General features: G+C 41.9%; 1 protein-coding gene across 1 annotated transcript in view; it reads left to right on the forward strand.

Moving 5' to 3' along the window:
* The first annotated feature begins 1,075 nt into the window (after nt 1-1,075).
* LOC134867756 (nck-associated protein 5-like) overlaps nt 1,076-13,527 on the forward strand; it is a 79,848-nt gene continuing 67,396 nt past the window's right edge. Inside the window, exon 1 of the mRNA XM_063888557.1 lies at nt 1,076-1,481. The gene's annotated coding sequence lies outside the window, so the exon portion shown is untranslated. The remainder of the gene's footprint in view (nt 1,482-13,527) is intronic.

Here is a 13,527-nt window from a genome sequence, read left to right on the forward strand (position 1 = left end):
ACTTTCTCCCAGCATCTCACTCCGTTAATATTCATTTTAAAAACACTTTCCCACTGAAGCCAGAATTCATTTCTTTGTGTGCGATCCGCTTCGATAACATGGATGTTCCTGCCTCTGCTGCAGTGTGTGTGCCTCCTCGCTGCAGAAGCACCACAGGATCCCTGTGATATGACTCAGCCTGACAGCCTACCATACAAGATGCGACCGTGTGTCACAGCACGGAAATAGAGGAGCTTATTTCTTTACATCAGTCTCCAGCTTTCTATAAATATTCCAAAGCTCTGTTCTCTCTCTCTCCCTCCTTTTCTTTTCCTTTCTGCAGCTTTCTCAGCCCCCCCCCACACACTTTCTCCCCTCTCTCTGTTTGTCCATTTTTCTCCTACACACTCTGCCTCGCACATCTCCTCTTCTCCCTCTACCTCTGTCGTAACGTGGAGAAATGTGTCGAAGCTAGAAAGAGGCAGCAGTGTTCAGCAGCAACAAAAACACTCATGTGCTGCGCAGCCTTCCTGAGCCTGTGAGGTTTGTTTCCCCCTCTGACATTCCTGCAGGGCTCTTTAGTAATCTGACAGTGATTTTATCATGTCCCACACAGACATCAACTACTTCCTCCTTTCTTTACTTTGCCGTCCGACAGATTTCCACCAATCAAGTGCAGTGTGACGGTTAATCACAGTCATTAATCCCGTCTTCCACTGCTTAGATCTTTGATTCAGAAATAGCGACCTTTACCAGAAATAGAGACCACACTGAACCTAACTGACTGCCAGTGAGGAGCCTCAAACGTAAGCTCACAGTGCCATCCTTCCTAACCTGTCAGTGTGGGAAGTAAGCGTGCCACCTATGAAGTCAGCAGTCCCCAACCCCCACCCTGAACACATGTTCAACATCCTCGGGCAAAGGCCGAGCAAGCACTGAGACACAGCTGAGAATTAGAGAGAGAGAGAGAGAGAGAGAGAGTGGAAGAGGGAGAGAGAGCAGTGAAGTGGAAATATGGGTGAGCATCAGAGGAAGACAGAAATAGAGCGATAAAGCAGTGAATTAGGCAGAGGCGGTGAGTGGAGGAGGAGGAGAGTCTTTCGCTGAGGCGCTGATGCTTCATGCAGGCGAGCTTATTCACTGGTAGCAGAAAGCTCTCATGACGGTGGATGTGAGAGCCTTGTGGATTTGCTCCAGTCTCAGTGGAATTCATTGCACCAGGATCCAAAACAACAGACAGAGGATGCGACCATGGATGGATGCTAGCATCCATGTGGGCCAGTGACGTCTGCACCCCCCTCTGCGGCTACCTTCTTCATCATAAGGATGCTTCTAGCAGCACTGACCCAGATTGTGAAGACCCGGCTCTTCCCTGTGCTCTGATCCTCCGGTGGTCTGTGAATGTGATGTGCGAGAGGAATGCTCTACACCTCGGCGGAGAGAGCTCAGCCTGCTGCCTCTGCTGACATCTGTCTCTGTGGATACACACAGCCACCGGCAGGGTAAGGACGCACTGCCCTGACATGCACGCTTAAATGTCAGGCTGATGGTTTATGTGTGTGCATGTGCCTGTGTGTTAGCCATTGAATGAATCCATTACAAATCACTACGACCACGTAGACGGGGTTTCTAATGCTCACACGCTCCCTCCTCAACACATTCATTGAGAGTGTTTTCTTTCAGAGGCTTCAAAAGGTTCCAAATTGTCTCTGTGCTGATGAAGCGATGCCACATTGTATTCATGCAGAATAGCTCCATGTGTAATGTATGACCTAGGAGATATCATGGTTAGCAACAAATAACTGCGCTTCCCCCAAAGTACTGAAGAAAGTAGGCTAAGATGGCACAGGCTGAGAAGACCAGAATAAAACATTTATAAAGTCCTTTTGGTGTCTGAAAGCTTCTGGCTTTGTTGTGCTTGGAGGGAAAAATGGACATGAGAGAAGATCGGATCCTTTACACTGGGGGAAATAAAGTCATTTTATTCAGCTGAATTCCATCGGCTAATCAAGACCAATTCCACCCAGTCTCTCAGTCTGGTCAGTTCAGGTCAGCTCATTGTAATTTGATCAAGTGTCAGAAGTCAATAAGACACAACACAGAACAGCATGACTTCTACCACAGGACAAAGCAGTGGGTGTCATTTGACCAGGGGTCAGACACTGGGACCAGAGGTCAGACTGAGGTCAATGTTTCGCCATAGAGACAAACTGTCTTGTTTAATTAGGTAATTACACACGTGTCTTATGACGTTGAGCGTGGGATGCTAACTTTTAGTCTTGGGCCGTTGATGTTCTTCCTTGTACCAAGTAAAGTAAGAGGTCAATCAGATGAAAGGTTGTGGAGAAACTCCAACGAGATACATACAGCTCTGGAATAAATTAAGAGACCACTCCAAATGTTTCTTAAATCTTTATCTCTACATGTATGGCAGTCATTCTAGTGTCTGTTGAACTTCAACAAAGAGGAAAAATGGTCAGTATTTTAAAAAATACAATAATAGAAAATAAAAAATCATTTAATTCAAAGACATACCTATACCTGTAAATAGTAAAACCATAGAAACTGATAATGTTGCAGTGGTCTCTTAATTGTTCCCCTCGGCTGTATATACAGACAGACATTCCTTCCCTTTTAATTGTATTGTTCAATTTATTATCAGTATCATGTTCAAACTGTTGGCCGGGTTACACAAATAACTAGTTTGTTCAAAGTTTGTTCAACGTCAGAAGCCTTTCTATTCCTTCCAAACTGCAACAATTTCCAAGGTGAAACGCTGTTGAAGAGAGTGGGAGATGCAACACTGTTTAAATAAAGGGGACATGCCACACATTTTCAGAGGGATATTATTAGCGTTTCACTCTGTTGGTCTTGTGAGAAACACATATAGTTGTGTGAAAGCTGGAAAAAGAGAGCCAGTCAATGTAGCGTTCCTTCCTCACATTGGCACTGCTGGCCAACCTCATATGAAGTGTATGTGGTTTTCAGAAAGTTACAGAAATGCTCGGACACATCCCCATCAGAAAGGTTACTGTAGCTGTTGATGATTCAACAAACATTTATGATATGAGTATTGGCATGAACATTGATAGAGAGCAAACTGTAGCTAGCAGGCTTTTCCGCCAGTGTAACAGTGGATTTTGTAGTGAGTAACAAAGCAACCGTTACCCAGCATGCACTTTTAAGGTAGGATTCAATTATGAGTCCCCTTTCAGTACACTACACAGTGTGAACATAACACACTCTTGATAAATATGTCCTGTAGATCTCAAGACCTCACACTTGATACTAATTGATAACAACCATCAAGTGTGACGAAGATTGGATAACTGGATGTTAAAAAAAACACAGAGACTAATGTTAGATACTTGATATATATAATTTTTGGCAAACCAGTGCCTTTATCAGAGTTAAAGTGTTCAAAGAGGGAAACAATGGGTATGACATTGCCTGAAATGTTCCTCTGGCCCTGGAGTCAAACAGAGGTAGGTGGCAGCGGACACCAGCTCTAGCCACTGAGCTATGTTTGATGTTCTTTGACAAGCATTTAGAATAAGATGTACTTCTCTAAGAAATGAAAGCATGTTTTAACACTTTGCTCCCAAAATCCATTGATGGAATAACCTGGCCATTCAGCATATTCAGGTAGTCAGCTGACCTCATTCTTTGGGCACGTTGCTGAACCTACACCAGACCAACTGCAGCAACCCCAGATCATAGCTCTGCCCCCACAGACTGGTGACCTTTTTTTGGCCGGGCAGTGTATCTGCATGTTCATTTACTGAAAACTGTTGCCAAACGCCACCATCAATACTCTGATCATATCATACCTAATGATAATACTGCTAATCCTCAGTGTGTCTCATCACAGCCCTTTTAATGCCAGCAGCAACTCAAATCCCTGTGTGGTGTTGATGGGTAATGTTGGGGTTTTAAATATCCCCCTTCCTGTCATTTTGTTTCAAACATTGTTCCACCTGAGCATAATGCCACACAGCATCTTAAGAAGTAGTTTCCTAATCATTTCCATGGAGGTGGAAACATTTTAAGACAGCTTATCAGAAGCTTCTGCTACCTTAGCTCCAACAGAAAGTGTTATAGGAGAATTGGCTAAATGTAGAGGTAAGATAACGAGACTGCTGTGAATAACAATGAACAAAGAAAATGCCTCATGGCTAAACATTTGAAAACAGAATCTGACCTGTCACATTATTGTAATTGCTGCACTGCCATTACAATTACTTTGAACAATTAGGGTTTGTTAACTCTCATGATCTTGCCTCGGTTACCACTATAAAAGCTATACCCTCACTCATCTCCTCAACATATGATGATACGGGTCGATTGCCTCATTCAAGAGGACATCTGACAAGTATCTGACCTCGATGTAGAAAAGGCCTTTAAACAGGAGGGGATGTATAGTAGCTTAGGGCAAGGGGATAACCATTGTCTGTTGGTGCAGCTATTCAGTTTGTGGTGCATTGAAGCAGACTATATAATGCTTTCGATTGGGAGGCTGGATGATGGCATTGTGCAGCCGCATAAAAGGGGTCAGCTGTAGCCTAAGGTTAAAGAAAGGCTTGGACAGGGAGGGCTGTGTGTCCATACTGTTCAGGAAAAGATGGGTAACTACAGATAATGTGCTTTTTCAGAATTCATTGTACAGAAGTCAATAGATTTGCAGAAATCAATAGTAATGAAATGAACATCAATGGTATTTGATATAAAACGGGTCACCAGTGGTCTGTAGGAATTGCCAGTGATGCTATAGAGATTGTTCTTGTCTTTTTTTAGCCCATTGCTTTGGTTTTAAAACAACCAACTGATGTGGGCGTTCCACCTGAAAAGCTTACATAGCTGCACGCTGCCTGCCCAACACAGCGTGGCAGACACACTGTGGAAGCAGCCGGTGAATAAAGTTGAGCATCTTTGAAGATAAACACCCAGTTATTTTCAAGTAAAAGTAAAATTGAGGGGGGGGAAAAAGCTACACAACAGGGTTATAGACACAAGCCCTAATGTGCATTTTTATTGATAACATGTTCGCAAGACGCTGCCTGTTTGGAATCCAACAAATGTCCACAATATTTTAATTTATTTGGAGTTAAATATTCTTGAAATTTCTGGGGAAGTAGTGTTCACTGGGAGCTTTGTTGACGGCTGCCTGTTTGCTGTGGACATTCAACCCTGAAGGGTTCAGTATATCTTTGGGCTGTGAAAGAAAACTTTAGTAGCACTGTCCTTTGACTGATAGTATAAATGTTTTCGTTCACGGCACCCTTCAATTTTTTTTTACATACTTGATTCATTCATTTGTAGACATTCATCATTCAGAATGATTGGTCAGTTGATGGTCATAACTCTGGTTTATTTCAGAAAATAATGATAAAACATATTTGGATGATGTTGATATTCTGTGGCATTAAAAAAGACCCTTAAGAGCACAAAACCTTATGTATTGATAAATCTACCCTTAAACTATCAACATTAATATCTTATATTCCTGATGGGAATGTTCAGCAGGTGGAGAAAGAGCTGAATCATTCCCTGAAGGAATGAGAGCTCAAACAAACAAAGTCTGTCAAAGATTGAACCCTACTGTTTTAGCTGCAGAAGCAGATGAGAGGAGCGACAGAATGGTAACAGCATCACTGTGAGTTAAAACCTTTCCAATATCAAGGACGCCTAAAAAAATAGCCTTCTGCTAAAAATACCTCATCCACAGACTATTTATGGAATGAAAGAAAAGAAAGGTGCATAAAATGTGAGGCATATAAACCTCTGAGATGGTATTGTTATTTACACACTAAATTAGTTTATATATTGTTATTTTTTGTTTTAGACATTGGATATTTTAGTCGTCAGCTACCTGGCTGCTACAGGGTTGTAAGGTTTTGGTTTAATTACGTTTTTGCTTAGAGTTATTTCAGCTACAGTATCATTTATTATTTAGCTTCTGTGCACACTCCAAGTTATTAAATTATTTTATGAATACTTAGTCGTTTTGGCTTTTAGATAGTGACCGATGTTATTGCATATATGTTTTTTATGTTATGCTGCACGTACTGCTATTGAACCTGTCCTTTCAGCCATGCAAACAGCACGACTCTAGGGATTGCAATGTTACTATTCCTGTCGGTGCACCACTTTAGTTGGACTGAAATATCCACTACTGGAGGGATCGCCAAGAAATGTCATAGAGACGTTTGTCGTTCCCAGAAGATGGAGCCTACTGTAACACCATTACTTTGAGTTGAACATCTGTGAGATGAAAACCCAAACCATGTGTGCATGCTCAGAAGGGAGCAATGGTTGTGCATATCCTCAGAAATAACTCAACACATCGTTGGGACAGTATGGTGTACAAATTGTCTTCTCAGTGCAGTCTAGAAAGCTTTGCTGAATTCTCTGACTACCTGTCTAAGTTTGTGATTTGCTGACAAAGCTCGGTAGCCCAAGCCTGTTTGTAAAAAATGGAGGATAAAGGCAAGCTGCTCTGCTGAACTGGCACATTGTGTGACTTGTGGCTAATTCGAAGCACCAAACCGTGCTTCATCAATTTCTCACATTAACAGAATCAGAAAAACACTCGCCATTGTCTCGACCTGCGTATTATATCAGCCATACATACCTTCTATGCTGGCACCGCTATCCCTTTTTCTGTCATGATATTACCATAGAAAATATAATAAGCTCCTAGCGTGTCCCCATCTTCATGTTTATCCTGCAAATCTGGAAGTTCTCTGTGGTGTGAGTTCTCTGGGCCTTGTACTGGAATCCTCCACTAACACAGTGAAAAGGCGACGCAGCCCGCGGTTGCACTATTTTATTTATCTTATTTGCACCATGTATGTTGAGTTGTTGGAGGAGCATGGGATATAAGATTTTCATTGCCAACATATACGTTGTATATGCTGTGCATATGACCAATAAAACCTTGAAACCTTGAAAAAAAAAGAAGCATGAACAGCAACTATAAACCTTTGATATAGATTGTCAGAGGTTGTACAGATATTAATTTTTTCATGTCGATGAATCGCATTGACTTTGAAAATCCCTGTTGGATGAATTTTGCCATATTTATCATCAGCATGTCAACACTGTGATGCAAGCATTTCCTAAAGGATCAGCTGTATTTGAACCTCACAGAGCTGCAAGCATCGCTGAAGACCCTGGAATTCATGCTTTTTAAATGAGATACACAAATACAGCCGAAAGTACAAAGTAATTGATCAGACATTATAAATGTAGAAGCCAGCATTGATACAAACCTAGATATTATTGTTTGACCTGAAAATTCTCTAACTGCACTAATGGGAAGTTATGAAGGTGACGGTTACAAACTACTCAACAGTAAAGTAGTGTGTTGGTCCAAGTTGTTTGTTCTGCTGTTCTCGGTGTGTTGTCTGTGTTACCAGCCTGATGTTCAAAGTGTGTACCAGCAGCCCCTGCTAAACTCATTCCCCAGTGTGGGCGATACAGACTGGCTCGCCTGTATATCAGCAGGAAGTGATTTGGGGTAGAAGTATGTATTCATTAAATACCCAGGGGGCAAAATCTCAGCGAGGTCCTGTTCTAATTCATTCCAATGCCAATGTCAGAGATTGAACTGCTGCCTTGATTATACCAATTTACCCCACCCACCCACCCAAAAGGAAGACATGTAATTACACTATTTACACTGGAGAGCTTTCCTCTCTGAAACGGACACACACTCCAGCTTTGTTTTCCTCTGTGCTGGAGTCACTGTGATTGAGAAAAACAAGTCAAACTGTGTGACTGTTACACTAATGTAGAAAATATGAACAGCGCTCGAGTACATTAGGGTTAGTAAGTGCTCTAATATGTGGACTCAATAATGTGCTCTTATGTTAGTCTAGTTGCCAACGCATAGAGTTCTGTTGTGAACCTGTAATTGTTGAGTACCCCCAAGTTTTATGTTAGAAATGTATAGTACATGCCCCAGCACATGGAACCTGCATGATGGCTCAGTCAGTAGGCGCTTGGACTGGGAATCGTAAGGTCACCGGTTCAAGTCCCCAAACAGACTTGAAATATGGAAAGTGGACTGCTACTTGGAGAGGTCCCAGTTCACCTCCTAGGCCCTGCTGTGGTGCCCTTGAGCAAGGCACCGGACACCTCCTATCCCCCCTCCCCATTGCTCCCCGGGCGCTGCACGATAGCTGCCCACTGCTCCTAGCACTAGGATGGGTTAAACGCAGAGGACTAATTTCACTGTGTCTGCTCTGCTGTGTGCATGTATGTGAGTAATAAACAGGGTTTCATCCTCCGATTCTATGTTGGGCAATTAGTATAAGTTGCATTATTTAGCATTATAGCCTTTGAGGACAATAGTCTAAAGAATTACTTGGCCGATTTGAAAAATACTTGTCCACAGTAAAGGTTATATTGTTCGTCTTGTGCTCTCTATATTCCATGATGGCAACAATGCTCATTCGAGTCAAAATCAGCCAACCGAGAGTACAAATATGGCCATTTTCTGCTTTTTAAAATTCTTATTTATTCCCATAAATGGACTCAGCACCCTCAATAACCGCCAAAACCACTCCATTAGTGCTAGTGAACACAACTTATGCTAATTGTGCAAATTGCCCAACATATGCAAGTTAGCATCTGGCAGTTTCTATGTGCTGGAGACCCCTACTATACATTTCTATCATAAAACTTTGGGATACTCAATATTTCTGGGTTCACAACAGGACTCTACTGTATGAGCTGGCAACTAGTTATGTAGCTAAGTGGTCACTTTAATTGTTACAGACCAATCAGATTTCAGTTACAACACATCATATGTTGTAAATATATTTTTTTGTATCCATAGAAAAACATTGGAAATAGCCATTCAGCTGTAAGCTAAATGGCTTTCCATTGACTGTTTGTCTGTCCGTCAGCAGCATTACAGAAAACTACTAGATTGTCATAAGACTCAGTGTCAGTGTGTTGAATGGGACAAAGAAGAACCTAAGACTTGTTTGGAGTGTATCCAAATTCCTGGGTGAACACACACATGCTTTTTCTCTTCACTTATGGCGTTTGGCCTTGGTGAGGTCTGCGTTCTCTCTCTCAGGGCCCTTCTGGTTCAATCTGTATTTGTTTGCAAGTTCTCCCTCTCTTCGTGACTTAATAATTCTGAATGTCTAAATATAGAACAACCTGTCTTCTAAGGTTTTTCTCGGTGCCTGAGAGAGCTCAATGCATAGCTATGATGCAAATACATAAAACAGTAACCTTTTAGCATAAAGACTGGCTTTTTTCTCTGCTGTGTTCATGGCCGCTGGAGTGTTGGAACACACAGTCAGTGAGCAAAGCTTTTACTCTACTCTCTGTACATTACAACTGCAGGCTCAGACTCTGAAGCTGTGCACCAAACAAAGAATTAAAACGCATGGTATTTCTTTAAAAGGCAAACACTGCATGAACATGGATGCATGACACTTTCTTCTCCCCTATCTTGTACAGAACCAGTCTGCTAGCTGTTTGAGTATTTGTCTTAACGATGGAAAATGAGCAGTTATTTCATTGTAAAAGTAGTTTGACACTATACAGATAAAGAATGAATGAGATGTGTGAACCCTGGATCTTGTGGGAATGAGGCATGATGATTTCATACATTTTTGATAAGTATCTATTGAATGTGGTACAATTTGAAAGGCTCGCTGGTAGTAAAGAACCTGCAGAGAATTATTACCTCCATCTGACGCTCCCCTCAGAGCTTCAAGTGCTAGCTCACTGTTTCTCTGTTGGACCCACACTCAGCTGTTTTTTGAGGAAAAGCTTTCTTACATTCTGAATATATGGTGACAATATTTGAGATAGCATTGGCAAGAAATACTGTAATGTTATTTGTTTACAAATGTTCACACATCACAGAGGGACGATGCTGAGATGATAAAATAAAAGATGTCCCAGTTGCCGTCTGGTATTATGCATGCTGGCTTACTCTCACACTGTTATCAAAAACTGGGACGCCTGAATAGAACAAAGCCATTGGTCATGGCATTAGTACCGCCTAAGATTTTCTTACTGTGAAGAAGACATTTTTGAAGTAAATGTGTGTATTTATTTGCAGTGTGTCTCCACTCTGTTTTCAGTCTTCTTCATATCATCATTTGATTTAGTTGTGTCTATTTCCTCACGCTGTCTCAGCTGCAGCGTGTGGAGATTCTCTCTGCAGGAATGTTAAAAGTAGGATTTACTTCATGTTGAGATTGCTACCTCTGAACTTTTCTGAAACAATATTAGGAAAATACATGTTTTACTCACCTTTTTAACATTTTTAAAAAATGTTCTTTTTCTTGTGTTTCTTTCCAGCAATCTCTTACACAACATTCCCTTATGTTATTTTATTTGACAGCTACATTACATTTCATTTAGTTACCATGCATTAATGACTCATTTATGTACAGACTTTATTAATACACATTATTATCTGAATAATAATGTTTCTGTTTGAATCCTTAACGTTATATCTCTTTTACTGAGAAATCTATTGAGGGTAAATTGTTAGTGTTGCTCCCCAGTTCGGATGCAGCCTGCAGGATATTGTGTGCAGTGGAAACAAAAGGGATCTCTTTGCAGTTGATAGGTCCGCTACAGAAGAGCTGAAGAAGAACCTGTTACTTGTTGTTTCTGTTGACACAGCCCCGAGTGTCCTTCAGTGTGGGGGTGTTTAATGCTGTGTGTTTACAGGAGCCTGGTTTAGTTACGTGTTGTACAGTATCAATGTGTGTTCCACATCCACAGGGACATAGAGGCGGAGGATCTGTAAATGCCGGGTATAAAACCAGAGTGATCACATGACAATCATTTCCTAAGAAAATACATTCTTTGTCAGTAAACCGTTTTATTAATATGAAATGTGTGTATTGTTCAGCTTACATTTGTCTGGAAATAGGAAGTGGTGGAGAGAAACTAAAATTAAGTAAGTACTTAACTTAAAGGTCCCCGCAAAATGTACTTTTTAATGTCACTTCTTTCATATGTGACCCTCTCTCTTTTCCTTTCTTACCCACATCTCTAAAAACGGGGGTACAAACGAGCTGATCCAGATTTGCTTTCCTTTTGACGTAATAAGGAAAATGTGGGCTGGCTTTACATAGAGTGGTGCAGGGATGACGCATTTCTCTAGGCCGACCCGGAAGTAAACTGCGCATGGGTTCCCACGACAAAACATTTCTCCATAGGATTTTGGAACGTTGTAAAAAATAAGATTTCTGGAAAACGAACCTGTTTGATAAATGCATGCTTTGTTCAGCAGGATCATCTCCACATGTCTACTCTACTTTCATCATTTTCAAATCATAAATCTAATCTCCAGAAGCAAAATGCTAATGTTATGCTATAAACAAACTACAGACAAGGGGACACTGCTGATGTATTTAATGTCGTAGAAGAAAACGTGATCCGTTTCTTAAATATGTGTCAACCACAGACCTTATTTCAAGCTATTTTCCAAAATCCTTTGGAGCAATCCATGGATGTATAATAAGAACTGGGTACAGCGTTGGAGGCGGGGCCTCGTTCATTCCTATGAGAGCTGCTCATTAGCGCATGAAGACAAAATGGCCTGAGATTCTCCAGAGCAAAACGTCACAAATTACCCATCATGCCTGGCTGTCGAGAGCATAGAGCAGGGATTCCCAAAGTGTGGTGAGCTGCCACCAGGGGGTGCGCGAGATGAAACATGTAATGGTGGTCTGGTGTAAAAATATTAAACAGATCTCCTGCTCTCCGCTCAGAGAGAGAAAATAAACCTGGATTCAGCTTTTAGTGCATTTAACAACTTTAAGGACCTAATGTTTTTAATAATCTCTATAAAAGGGATCATACTGGGTAGTTTATTTGGTTTAAAACCGGCAGGGTGACGTCACAGACTGATACTGAAGTTGTAGTACCCGCTGTTTGGCCACTACGAATATTTTCTCAAAGTCCGGAGCAGTTCCTGGGGCCTTGGAGAAATCCCATTGACTCTGAGACGAGGGAACAGAAGAGGTAAATTGCTAACTCACTTCCGGGTTTTAGGACTCGTTACTTCACCACTCTATTGAATTCCCGACAACGTCCCACCCACGTGACACATCCCAACCTATCGTCTGCAAATACAGTCTGCGAGCTGAATCCCCTCCGCAGCACCTCTGTGTGTCTGTGTATTCAGCAGGATGTCTGCGGGAGGGACTTAGAGTGGTTGTATATATAATACACATAATCAGGGGAGCACATAACTTTTTCAGTGAGTTACTCAGATGAGTACCAGGAGATGCTATTTGGTACTCACCCCATATGTAGCGTGGTCTTTATAAGTGCAGTCTTCCTCACTGTCCTCCTCAGGGTCGCCCCCACTGTCCTCCTCAGTGTCACCGCCATTGTCCTCTGCTTCAGCTACCTGCATGGTAGATGATGAAGATGCTGCAGATGCACCTCCCACTTGGTTGAGCCTCTGATCGGCTGCCTCCATCCACAGGTCAACAGCTTGCTTTGGGTCAAATGCTCTGTGGTCTGCTTTGACAGGTGAATGTGCATCAGGGCTGAGAGACGAGCATGTGACAGACGAGATCTGTACTTGGTTTTTTATTATGTTGAGATGTGAGAATCCCCTCTCACAAGCTGCACTGCTTAAAGGCAGTGTAAGAGACAGCTTAACCACCTTGATGATGTTGGAGTAAGCATCTGGGTTACTTGTGTTTACTATTTGGACCAAGTCATACACAGAAGAGGCTCCCAGGCATTTTCATGCCTGCTTTAAGCGCATCCATTCTATCACAGTGGTGTCTTTGTCAAGTTGTGAGTTGGCCTCATATTTCTGAGAATGCTGCTAACTGTTGTGTTTCCAAAACTGTGGAGGTCTTGCATTTCCTGAGACCATGTTGAAGGATCAAATACTAAGAAAGGATCACATGACTTGAGGGAGTCATATCTTATTTCAAACTCTTGAATTAACCCCCTGAGTAAGTTTGTCTTGTCTCTGTCAGCATCAGCATTAGAAACAGTGTGTGCCCTGTGGCCTTCACCATCAAGCAGAAGTGTGAACTGTCCAATGGCCACCATGAGTTCATCCTTACATTCTGTAATGGTCAGATTTCCTTCTGAAACGCAATGGATGTGGTCTTCAAAATGTTGCCAATGTCATCATGTTTGACAGAAAGCACTGAAAACGCTCTGTGCAGATATGCTGCAAGTCACTGTTATCACTCGTAGCCAGTTGCATTGCAGTATTTCATGCCTCCATGCAGACCATCTGATATTATGAAACTTGCCCAATTTCACAAAGGAGATCCCATTTTCTTCACACAGCTTCTTCAGTGCAGCAGTTTTTTTTGCTCCACCTTTTTGTAAATAAAACTGCCGCAGCCTCACCACAGAGTGATTAAATGTCTCACAGTAACGTTGCGATCAGCTGATTGTGCGCAACTCTCCAGTGTGTGTGTGTGGTGCATAGAATGTGCACAAGGGATTCTCCACATCATTGTACACACCGACGATGACAGCAGCCCTGTCTGTGCACTCAGTGACCAACTTTGTTGTCCAGTC

The sequence above is a fragment of the Eleginops maclovinus genome, chromosome 7 (genome assembly GCF_036324505.1).
Source record: "Eleginops maclovinus isolate JMC-PN-2008 ecotype Puerto Natales chromosome 7, JC_Emac_rtc_rv5, whole genome shotgun sequence".
NCBI lineage: Eukaryota > Metazoa > Chordata > Actinopteri > Perciformes > Eleginopidae > Eleginops > Eleginops maclovinus.